Source organism: Lithobates pipiens, unplaced genomic scaffold (genome assembly GCF_037356315.1).
Source record: "Lithobates pipiens isolate NorthernLeopardFrog02 unplaced genomic scaffold, aLitPip1_a1.2 Scaffold_16, whole genome shotgun sequence".
Classification (NCBI taxonomy): Eukaryota; Metazoa; Chordata; class Amphibia; order Anura; family Ranidae; genus Lithobates; species Lithobates pipiens.
The window spans coordinates 152,788,348-152,801,258 of NW_027507748.1; the positions used below are offsets into that span (position 1 = coordinate 152,788,348).

At 39.6% G+C, this 12,911-nt stretch overlaps 1 protein-coding gene and 1 long non-coding RNA gene across 10 annotated transcripts in view; one reads left to right on the forward strand and one right to left on the reverse strand.

Annotated features, from left to right (window-relative positions):
* The window catches only part of ELN (elastin), a 117,646-nt gene that overhangs the window by 103,032 nt on the left and 1,703 nt on the right, over positions 1-12,911 (reverse strand). The window lies entirely within an intron of this gene.
* LOC143982168 (uncharacterized) overlaps positions 10,479-12,911 on the forward strand; it is a 43,244-nt gene continuing 40,811 nt past the window's right edge. The window contains exon 1 of the long non-coding RNA XR_013274409.1: positions 10,479-10,757. This is a non-coding gene — a long non-coding RNA (uncharacterized LOC143982168). The remainder of the gene's footprint in view (positions 10,758-12,911) is intronic.

Consider the following 12,911-nt stretch of genomic DNA (forward strand, 5'->3'; position numbering starts at 1 on the left):
GTATGTCATGGGCAGAAAAGCTGAAAATGCAGCATGCAAATATGAAAAAAAGCCAATTAGTAGTTTCACCACCACAATTTGCATTGCAAATAAAGGAACACAATGGTGCTTGAATAAGAATGCCTTCAGGCTCATATGAGAAGACCCTACGGTCTATCATGTAAACAAAGAGATTACTAGCAAAAGTGCAATGTCTCCAAACTCTTTCTTCTTTAAATTGTCTACAGTAGGGCTGCTAACTTTTCCCAAGTTCAAGGAAGCTAGATGAAACTTTTACCAAACAAATGAATGAGCCAGTTTTATTCTTATAATGATATCAGAGTGCAAGACTACAAAAAATATAAATATGAGTTTAAATTTTATTTATTCCCATTCCAAGACTGTTAATCAGTTCACCTTCCCCTTTTCACTGTTTAATTCTACAATTCCTGGCTATACAGTGCCACATGTTGGTTCCCACCTACTATATAAGGAATCCTTTAAGACTGTATAGGGGTGTTAAGAATTGTATTAGAAAAAGCTAATTTTCACTTCAAAGTCCAGTAAGCGGAGCTAGGGAATATGGGTTATGAATACACTCTCCATTCTGTTCTACATACCCCAGGCCACTGTTTGCAGTCAGCTTTATGAACTTACTGTACTGTAGCTCTTACATGTACCAATACAACATGCCTCATGCAACCCTATAGGGAAATATGTGACACCCAAGTAAATAAAAACAGCTGTGAAAGGTGTTAGGATTTGATAATTATGGGAGTTACCAGTGAAGGTTCAAGCATATGGAAATCAGGGTAATTTGCTTAGCAGCCTTTGTTTTATGTATACACGCTTTCTTCTTTAAATTGTATTTTTATTTAAAAAGTATTTGTCTTTTTTTTTTTTTAAAGCAAGAAATAAGAAAATAGTCAACACGTTGCCAAGACATATTCTATCTCCTGGAAAGGAATTGCCTAAAACCTTTTAAACGTACAACTGGGAAAAGTATCATGTATCAAAGTCTGCTGGATCCAAATCTAGTGCAAGCATGGACCAGACCTGTCAAAGTATAAAATTGCACTGATTTCTGTGAGGATAAATTTAATAATTCTGGTACATTACCAGAACAGTTTTCCAGCTAAAGAACAGTATAATAAATAGTCGCCAGGGAGTCTAGGACATTAATAAAAAAGCAAAATCTGGGCAGCATGTTTGATATTTCAGGGAATTTGCCTATACTTCACTTGTATTTTGATATACAATGCTGCTATTTGGTTTGCATTGTCTCTGTATAATTTATTTTGTTAAAGGTGGCCTGTCACTTATAGTACACAAAATCACAAGCTCTGCACAGGCACAGGCACAGCATTAATTATAACTAATTATGTGTTACATAATTCTTAAAGCAGTCTAGTCCAATTTTTTTTTTAAAACTTGTACAAATATGTGTGTACCAAGCATCCGCTCCATTGTGCTGACTGATAGCACTAATGATGCAGGATCTAAACAGTTGCCAGTGCAAAATAGGAAGTGTGCTTTTTTTTCCTGGTTCAGATTTACTTAGCGGTGATATGATAAGTGGGCAAAGGTGCTGTACTCATGCACCAGATAAGAATGACCTGTGTATACACACACAGTAACTGGATGGTGTAACAGTTAAGAACAGAAATTATGTTATATAGCCATTTTGGATCAAACAAACTTTCTTAGTAAAGTGTTTAAGGGGGGTCCACCATGATTTTGCTCATGGCGGGGGGGGGGGGGGGGTACAATTCCATATAAGCCTATATGATTGTAAAACTCACTTGAAGCAAATCAAATGTAGGTTAGAAGGAGACCAACTACTGGTGAAATGCACTTGTCAATGAGGTCTGAGTGATCTCAGAAGCACCTCAAACCAATGTCAAACTGGTTCCATCGACACAAGCCCAAAGAACATCGATACAGGCCCTAATACTTTTTTTAAATATAAAATCTTCTTCCTACAGGTCCATATAAAGTTACCATCATCTTACCTGGTATACAGTATATATTGATAATTATGCATGAGAACTTAAATAGCTTGTTTAACTTTGTATATGTTTGCTTGTCACAGCACAATATTTCTAATAAAAAGTATACTATACAGGCAGTCCCTGAGGTACAACCATCCGACTTACATACGATTTGTACCTAGGAATGGAGGCAGTGTGTGACGCCATGCTGGTCCTGGAAACCACTGGGCGGCTATCTTGCTGCTCATAGCATGCTGCCATCTACTATCTAGTGGACCTGTCAGAAATCCCACATCACAGAATGGCAAACCTTTCACTATGCTAGCCAAAACTTTAAAATATTTTTTTGGCTGGAGTTACACTTAAAAAATGTACCTGTTCCAACTTACATACAAATTCAACTTGAGAACAAACCTACAGAACCTTGTTTGTAACCCGAGGACTGCCTGCATGGCCAAAAGGTTGAGCACACCTGACCATCACACCATACGTTTGTTGGAAATCACATTCCAAAGTGTCCCCCTTCTCTTTGTGACTACTACAGCCTTCACTTTTTCTGGGAAGGTTTTGTACAAGATTGTGGAGTGTTTCTGTGGAAATGAGTGGCATTTAGCCAGAACAGCATTTGTAAGGACAGGTACTGATGTTGGGCAAGAAGACCTCGCTCACAATTGGAGTTAAATAAGGCTGAGGTCAAGGCTCTGTGCAGGAAACTGCAGTTCTTTTGTACCAAACTCGTCAAGCTATGTCTAGCATTATGCACAGAGGAACAATCATGCTGGAAAAGAAAAGGGCCTTACCTAAACTCTTGCCATAAAGTTGGAAGCAAACAGTTCCCTTAAATTATCAGTAACCTTCACCGGAACCAGCTCAACTCAATAATTTGGAAGGTGTTTGCATTCTTTTGCCCATATAGGTAGGGGTGATGATCAGATGTCCACAACCTTTTGGCTGTATAATTTATGTGTAACAATGACATTGAATTTCATTTTTTGCATAGTTTGACACATTTATGGAACATTTGATAATTGTGCATAGGGTCCGGCATTACATCGGCATTACATTTGTATGAAAAAAAACAAAAAACCTTTTGGAAATTCACTTGCATGCACATTGCCCTTATTCTATCATGTCTGCCGTAATCATATAACCGCAGAATAACGAGTGATCCTAAAATTGTAAACAACTGTGGTGAGATTGCATCAGATCTATGGCAGAACATCTGTTACTGCTTTTATGTTGCTATTTGCAAAAACTTTACACCAACACATAAGTACATCCTCTAAAAACAAATCTGGACTCATCTTCCATGCTGGAGGTTTACAAACGTACAAAGTGTTTCTTTCTGCATTGATCTCACTTATCTGAGAGGACTTGGAACAGGGTAATAATCTGCAAACATCAAGTATGCAGAAAATCTAAATAAAGAGAAGTCAATTATAGGAGAGAGGCATGAGCCTGTCCAGAGTGGACACATCTGCTTAACAGGGCTTAGTTAACATTATGCATGTCCCCTTGACTAACCCATAGTGCATATCATTGCTTAACTTCATCCACAAGTGAGGTACCTAGAGGATTGTGGCTTTTGTAATCAACCCCATGCTTGGCGGACATTATTGCTTTATTAACTCAGATTTTGCCAGAAATAAAAAAAAAAATAGCTCAATAGTCTAAGCAGAAACATTTGTACGGTCATAACTAGGCAGATTTTGTTTCGCTACATTAAAGTAATGAACAATTTTTCAGCAGAGGTGATTTTTAAATGTCTAGCACGGGCAACTGAGTAATTGAGGCAACGACACCGATCTCCGTAGGTATGAAGGTCCTCACTGGCAAGAAGGCGTTAACAGCTAAAGCCTTTGCCTTCGTGTCAGATGGGAATGTGTCAGCTTTCACTTGTGAGTTAAAGCTTTTGCTTCCCTTGACAGAAAACATCTGGAATTTCTGCAGAAACAGATCTCTTGTATAGTGCTCTTTGAGCTTGGCGTTCCCTGAAATCTTACAATAACTTAGATTGTGATTCCCTTACTAGAACAAGTTCAGCAGATATAGCCTAAAGCATGGGCAGTGAAAGTCATTTTATATAGAGCGTGCTGTACTTGAGTTTGTCACGGGCATTACTTTCCACATTACTTCCACTTTGATATCCAAACAATAGGATAAGGTAACCTATAATAGAGGCATGATTCATTTAAAGGAAAGTGCATAGAGAAAATGTGACATATATATTTTAGTGACAGCGGACATCTGGATTTGACATTTCAGCACTCTAAAAGCTGTCACAATAGTGAATTTTAATTCACCTTTGAAAATGACTTTATTTTCTTTATCAGTGGTGTCGAATTTACAATTGAATTTGTTCTAACAGAAAAACCTTTTTGGTATACAACAGGGTTGTGCAGTTTGTGAATTTTGGCCTTGGGTGCGGACCCTACCTCCTCAAATTGTCAGATGTACAGAAAATTCTATGGAGGACCTGTCACTTTTAATACTTCCGGGGAATGCCAAAAATACACTAGGGCAGTATACTATCACCGACTAAGATCTTTATCTGACCATGAGCTTTATTGTGGACATCGGTCACTGTCATATAACAAGTTTACATAAACTAGATTTGAATCTGTATAGTAAACAGTTACAAATAACATCAATTCCTAAAAAAAGCCTGTATAATGAACACTTATCAGGCATTGAATAAGGTTATGTTACCACAGAACAACATTCAGTACCCATTTTTTAAACTTTGTTTAGTCTGTTAGCTATCGGATAGTCTGATCAGAACATTGCATATAACATTTCAGTCAGGGCTATGCAACACCCATTGGCCATGGAAATGTGTACTGAGCTGTTAGTACTCTTTCAGACTTGGCAGGTTTGAAAAAGACAAATTGAAGCTTGTGTGAACATATCCTTGGTCTATAGCCTAAAGAGGATCTGTGCTTGGCCAATTCAACCGGTTCAGTTCAATGATGGCCCCTCCAGTAGCACATGTTTTTGGTCAGAGCCCTCCAACTGAGATAGATGTGAAACCACATAAAGACGCCACACGACTCACAACTAACATAGACCTGACGTGTGCCGGTCAGCTGGTTGGTACACCAAAAAGGGGACATACCCCAGATAAGTAATGGTTGATTGTAGAAGAGGGATGTGAAGGAAGTGCCCTGTACAGGGGATGGGAGGGAGGGTATCATGCACTGGAATCGACAAGGAACACAGGTGATTGGGCTGCTTAAATACCCCCCCAGGCTCCTCCCATAAATTCAGGCCACCATACTGGCCATCTAATTTACCTAACTTTCACACAAATCCTTGAATATGAGAGACGAGTACGTCTGGGTATGGGGAAGCATTTGACTCACTCTCCTTTCTCCCATGTGCTAGAAGAGGTGCATGGTGATTGGCTTCTTAGGCACCCAGTACTGTCACATGAGAGTGAAGAGCCCTGTGTAAGCTCCAGGTTGTGACTTGTGGCTTACACTGGACTCCCTGTCCCACTCTCACAACAGGGCAACCAAGGCCAAATGGACATAGGCAAAGCGGAAGTTCACTTTAAACATTACTCTGTTCTATAGGACATAGTGGTTAAAAAAAAAACAGTAATAGCAAAAGATGTATTCTATGCATTAAGATAAAAAACCTTCAGTGTGCAGCAGCCCCCTAATACTTACCCGAGCCCCATCTCAATCCAGCAATGTGTACAGGTGACTTGGCCATCCAGGACTCTCCCTTCTGATTGTCTGAGACACAGCAGCTGTGCCAATGGCTCTCGCTGCTGTTGATCAAAGTCAGTTAGCCAATGAGGAGAGAGAGGGGACAGGGCCAAACCCTGGCTCCATATCTGAATGGACACACATAGCTGTGTTTTGGCTCAGGTGCCCCCCCATAGCAAGCCGCTTGCTGTCGGGGCACTTAACAGGAGGGAGGGGCCAGGAGCACTGGCATGGGACCTTAGAAGAGGAGGATCTGGAAGGCTCTGTGCAAAACCACTGCAGAGAGCAGGTGAGTATTAAATGTTTGTTATTTTTAAAGAAAAAAAAAAAGAGGCTTCAGTAACACTTTTAATATATGCATAGATCATGCATTGCTACTGTATTATGGGCTTTATTATTTATCAAATAAGGGCCGGTTTAGACCGAAAATCACACAGGAACCCAGTGCCCATTCCTGTGTGATTTACATATGACTCAGTGTGGTGCCATTTGAGCCCATTCATTTTGAATGGGCTTAAATCACGCTGCACCCCACCAAAAGTACTGTATGCACTACTTTTAGAAACTCACTGCAACTGCATCACATGGTACTTCTGTACCATGCAATCCAGGGTGGGCAAATGCACTGCATTTGCAACCTGCATTTAGGGTGTTGTTAACCTAAAATTTACACCTGAACCACGTTCTGCTATGAACGGGCCCTAACATCATTCTGTGCACATCATTAGTTTAGTAGAAATTATAATCTATTTCTATATGTCAAACCAATGCAGTTAGCATCCTTGCTGAAGGACTGCTAAGAAAATAGAGTGGCATATCAGTTTTAGCATTGTTTTGAGTACATGAGCTGCCTTACAGATGTGAATTGAGGAGGAAGAGGAACAGTAAAATACAATCACCAAGCATCATTACTTGGCTGGAATCATAAGGATTGATTTATTAAAGGCAAATAGGCTGCCCCTTTTACAAATGAAGTTAGCCTTAATTACTGAATAAGGTGAATCTCTGCTAACTTCCATCATCCAATCATGTGTACAGAATACAAATATAGCTTTTTTATGTTTCTTACACATACATTTTCACCAAAATCACTAAATGAAAGGAAACATTCCCTTGCACATCGCTAATTCCCCTGCAAAATTAACAACATGTTGCCATTAGTAAATCACCCCATATGCCCATTTATATTATATTACACTAACAAGAAACGGAAGAAAGGAATTCTGTCTTAGGAGAATTTTTTAACTTCTCTTTCAGGAAATGCTGATTGCCTGGCTGTTGGGTTGATCCAGTTGCCTCAGGGCTATCCTGAAAAAAAAGTATTCTGACTTCACTTGCTGAATGTTTGTCTTGGGTCAGTGACTCAGAAACTGGTCAAAGCAGAGGATCATCATGACAGCAAGGCAGAATGTTTGGAATATTTAGAAGTAACTCAGTTAGGGTTTGTTCACACATGCAGCAGCCCTTGCCATCCCTCTGAAAAGTGATCCACGATGCATCACTTCTCAGAGGATATGTTGCATTCTCAATTCCTTATTTAACTCTATAAAAGATGTATTTCTACGCTGCAATCACATGCATGGCACGTGGTTGTGGGACAGTTACAGCGCAGCCCCATAGACTTGGCACTGGTTGTATTGGGTGGCAGCAATGCATCAAGTGGATTAGCATCACTCGCTGCCACTGCATGTGTACAGCCATGAGCAGCTATAAGCCCTTGTTCAAGCGGGCAGTTGGGGGAGGTAAAACCACAGCTCAGCTGCCTGGTTTTACTACCCCCTAGCTGCACGATTAAACAAAGCCTTACCGTAACATAAAAAAATTCTGCCATGAAAGGTAAGCCTAAATACACATTGGCATGGTATACAAAAGAATATTCAAAAACAGTAGGTAAATATATATATATATATATATATATATATATATATATATATACTGTATTTCCTTTTTACTGCTAGCTGGATAGTTCTAGAAAAAAATGATGACAGTTTACACATTGTTAGAAAAGAGGCCAATAGTGTGTCCAAACAAAACTTTGACTATACATTTATATAATGTTAAGCTTTCTCATTATTAAAGATTACCAAAGATAAGCAATTCAGTAATTATTATGCTCTTTGTACGCAAACACTTTGCTGAAAACCTAACAAAGGGGAAATGTTTATATGGTTAATGCTTAATTTAAAACATTTGATTTTTGCTGGTGGGAAAGGCTAAGGCAATGCACTGGATTAGGTGGATGGAAAAACAAATGGCTTAAAGTGTAATTCCAGTCAAATTCTAACTAAGATGAAATCTATTCCGACTTCCATTCTAAGACTATCCTATATACCCTGTAAAAGAAAAGATGTCTCTACTTACCTACTCTGAAGAGCTCCGGTCCCGTCACATGATCAGCTTCCAGCCCCGGCTTCAGTGTAGGGAAGGGACTGCCCCATGGTAAGCCTATGGGTGACATCATCATCCAGACTTGGCAGCCATTGTCGTCGCCTCTCCCCTGGCGCTGGGACCCAATCATGTGACCAGAGCGGCTACAGAAAAGGTAAGTGCAGACATCTTTTCTTTTACAGGGTAGATAGAATAGTCTTAGAATAGGGGTGGGTGTAGATTTAGTCTTAGTTAGAATTTGACTTGAATTGCACTTTTCCTGTGCCTTTGCACTTGTATCTAGTTCACACACTGTTATAGATAGAATGCACATATTCAGTACAGCCCAGTCTGTACAGTAGTTTGATATGACTTGAAACACTTTGGGGTTGATTCACGTAAAATGGTTCTAAAGGCTCAAGGTTTAAACCTTGTGTGAAAAGCAGCCCCCCAGCCCCCCTAATACTTACCAGAGCCACAATGCGATCCAGAATTGTGCACAAGAGCCTCAGCTCTCTGGGGATTCTCCCTTCTCATTGGCTGAAACAGCATCGGGAGCCATTGCCTGTCAATCACAGCCAGTGAGAAAATGAGAAGAGAGAGTGGGGGCGGGGCCAAACTGTGGCTCTGTGCCTGAATGAACATGCGGAGCAGAGGCTCGGGTGTGAGGCTGTTTGGGTGCCCCCATAGCAAGCTGTTTGCTCTGGGAGCATTTGGCAGGAGGGAGTGGCCAGAAGTGCCAGCACGGAACCTGAGAAGAGGAGGATCAGGGCTGCTTTGTGCAAAACCATTACAGTAAGCATGACATTATTTTTTTTTTTTTAAACTTTCCTTTAATATCACTTTAACCACCTCCCTGCCCACCATATAGACAAATTTCCCCTCTCGTTCTGGGCTCAATGTCATATGACCAATCTCGGTAAAGAGCCAATGACCCGGCACTTTGTCCATGTGATCGGCTGTGCCCAATTACAGCCAATCACATGCACGCACGAAAGTGCCGGTAATCGGCTTTCCTCGCCTCACACTGACAGTGTGTGAGGAGGGGAGAGCTGATCAGTGGCATCTCCTCCCAGGAGAGACATGTATAGATAATCAGTGCCCAATTATCAGTGCCCAATTATCAGTGCAGCCCCAACAGTGCCCAGCAGTGACACCAATTTGTGCGCATCAGTGATGCCAATTTGTGCCCATCAGTGAGGCCATTCTGTGCCCATCAGTGATGTAAGTCAGTGCTGCCCTTCAGGGCCTGCTCATCAGTACTGCCCATCAGTGCCACTCATCAGTACCCATTAGTGCTGCCCATTAGTGCCCATCAGAGCCACCTATTCGTGCCATCCATCATTGCCCATAAGTACTGCCTATGAGTGCCCATCAGTGCTACCTATCAGTGCCCATCAGTGCCCCCTATCAGTGCTGCATATATCAGTGCTGCAAATTAGTGCCTCCTCATCAGTGCCAACTCATCAGTGCCCTTCAGTGCTGTCTCATCAGTACTGATCAGTGCCACCCTATCAGTACCCATCAGTGCAGCCTATCAGTGCCCATCAGTGCAGCCTCATCAGCGCACATCGTTGAAGGAGAAAAATTTTCTTATTTAAATTTTCTGACAGAAACTAAGAAAACCTTTTCTTTTTAAAATTTTTAGTCTTTTTTCGTTTTTTTTAGCGGAAAAAAAAACCCCAGTGCAGATGAAATACCACAAAAAGAAAGCTATATTTGTGGGAAAAAATTTATAAAAAATTCATTTGGGTAAAGCGTTGCATGACCACGCAAGTGTGACAGTGCTGAAAGCTGAAAATTGGCCTGGGCAGGGGAATTCTCTCAGCATGAATGTGGTGAAAATCCACTTTGCAAAGAGTACCCAATCCTATTCAAGGAAAATATAAAAAACTTGTTTGCACATGATTCGATGATGGAAGTCAGCAGAGCTTCACCCAGAACCTCATTCACTAAGCTAAGGGAAGATTCCTTTGCAAAGTGAACAGCGTATTTCTTTTAGTAAATCAACCCATCGCATTGAACTAACCCACAGCAACCCATAGCAATCAAAAATCAGCTTTCATGGTCTGTCTGCTGTACAATAAAGCATGTTATAAGCTTATCATAATGGTTGTTTGCACCCATATGACCGTATCTCATGTGCTTACATCAATTTCTTAAACTAGTAGTCAGAGGCATCATATATCATAAAAGAAATAGGATTCTAAAAATAAACTGCGAAGGTTAAACGTGCCTGTGTTATATAACACGTTTGTTTGAAATATCTAGAATTCTACAATATCAAGACTTCCCTGTAGTGTGAAATATGTTTACATGTAAGAAATACATATCTACGAAATGACATCATCCTTAATTAGTGTGAAATGTACATTTCAACCCCTCCAGCCTGCACAGCTTTGTCCAATAAACAAGACATACATTGTAAATCACTGTGAAATTCACTTTCAAATGCACTTTCTATCCATGTAAACTTGGCAGTGATTCATACACTTGCTTCCTCTAGTGACTAGATCCAGCCCTGTATGCGTGCCTTAGCATTCAACTCATTGTACAACTTCATCAACTGACTTAAAGCTGTGCCTAAACTCTGCTAAGTGAACTGCCAACATTCCTGATTCATCAGACGTGTTTTTTGGACATAAAATATATAATTTGCTTATTTTAAACTGGTATCCAAGAAGACGTGCAGTGCTAGAGGTAACAGGTATGTGTAATCTGTATGTTTTTCTACTAAAGTCTAAACTTTTGGTTTCTCATGTACATTTAATCTGTTTTATGGACAAGACTAAAATATCAAGAAGGAATGATGGTGATTCAGATTTACAAGTATGTGCATTTTTGAGTTGTTTGTGTACTGAGGAATAGTTTCTATTTGTTGTGTCGTAAATCAATAATTATTATCTATCTATCATTGTCTTCTATATATCATTATTATATAGGTTGCCAAACCATGGGTGGACATACCAGTCATTCATTGGCAAGGGTGCAGTAGATAGTCACAATTATGGAAAGGATAAAACTAAGAAATTTGTGAAACTTTTCCTGATCAGCTTGGTGTTATGGAATACTGTATGTATATCACAGATAGGTGTATAAGCCCATATAGGTTGTCCCATCATGCATGGACTTACCAGTCATTGTCAACTGGAAAGAGTGCAGTAGGTAGTCATAATTATGGAAGGGATAAAACTAAGATATCTGTGAACACTTTTCTTCATCAGCTTGGTGTTACCTAATTCGTGTTACAGAATACTGTCTGTATATCATTAAAAAAGGTGTATAAGCTTACAGGCATACCCCACTTTTAAGTACACAATGAGGTTTATTTAATAAAGCTGGAAAGTGCAAAATCAGGTTCACTTCTTCATAGAAACCAATGAGATTCCATGTTTTATTACCAAAGCTTGAAAATTGAACAAACTGGAGTTAGAAGCTCATTGGTTTCTATGTAGAAGTGAGACTGATTTTGGATTGTATATAGGTTGTCACACAATGCATGGACATACCAGTCATTAATTGGCAAGGGTGCAGTAGATAGTCACAATCATGGAAAGGATAAAACTAAAACCCCATACACACTATCAGATTTTCTGATGATTTTTTCCTTCAGATTTACCAAAACCATGTAGTACAAGGGCCTGCCTGATTGCATACAAATTGAAACTCCTAAGGTTTGACCTCATATTATATGGTTTTGGTAAATCTGCAGGAAAAAATCAGAAAATCTGATAGTGTGTATGGGGCTTAAGACATCTGTGGACACTTTTCTTTATCAGCTTGGTGTTACCTATTCAATGTTACAGAATACTGTCTGCATATCATCTAGAAAGTTGTATAAGCTCATGTGCATGGACATACCAGTCAATAATTGGCAAAGGTTTGTTAGATAGTCAAAAACACCATAAAAGTTCAAATTGAGACATCTGTTGACACTCTTCTTGATCAGTTTGGTGTTACATATTGGATAATACAGAATGCTGTCTGCATATAATTTAGAAAGGTGTATAAGCTCATATAGGTTGTCACACCATGCATGAACATACCTGTCATTAATTGGTGAGTGTGTATGTTAGATGTCAAAAACGACATAGCACTTAAAACTGAGGCACATTTCTTGATCAGCTTAGTGTTACCTAAGGTGCTACAGAATACTGTCTGTATATCATTACAAAAATGTATAGGCTCATATAGATTGTCACTGCATGCATGGACATACCAGTCATTAGTATTGGAAATTGTGTAGTATAAAATCACAATTAGGTAAAGGATAAAACTAAAGTGTCTGTTGGCACTTTTCTTGATCAGCTTGGTGTTACCTGTTGGGTCTTACAGAAGTTTGTCTGTATATCACTAGAAAGGTGTATAAGCTCATTGGCAAGGGTGCAGTAGAGTATGTGAAGGATAAAACTAAGACATTTGTGGAACCTTTCTTGATTAGTTTGGTGTTACCTATTGGGTGTCATAGAATAGTGTCTGTATGTCACTAGAAAGTTGTATAAGCTCATATAGGTTGTCACACCAGGTATGGACAGACTGGTTATAAACTGGCAAGGGTGCCATAGGAAGTCACATTAATGGAAAGGATAAAATGAAGTCATCAATGAACACTTTTCTTCATCAATTTGGTGTCACCTAGTGGGTGTTACAGAATACTGTCTGTATATCATTGGAAAGGTGTATAAGCTCATATAGGTTTTCACACCATACATGGACATACCGGTCATTATTGGCAAGTGTGTAGTAGATAATCACAATTATGGAAAGGATAAAACTAAGACATCTATTGACACTTTTCTTGATCAGCTTGGTGATACCGGTTGGGTGTTACAGAACAGTTTTTATATCATTATAAAAGAGA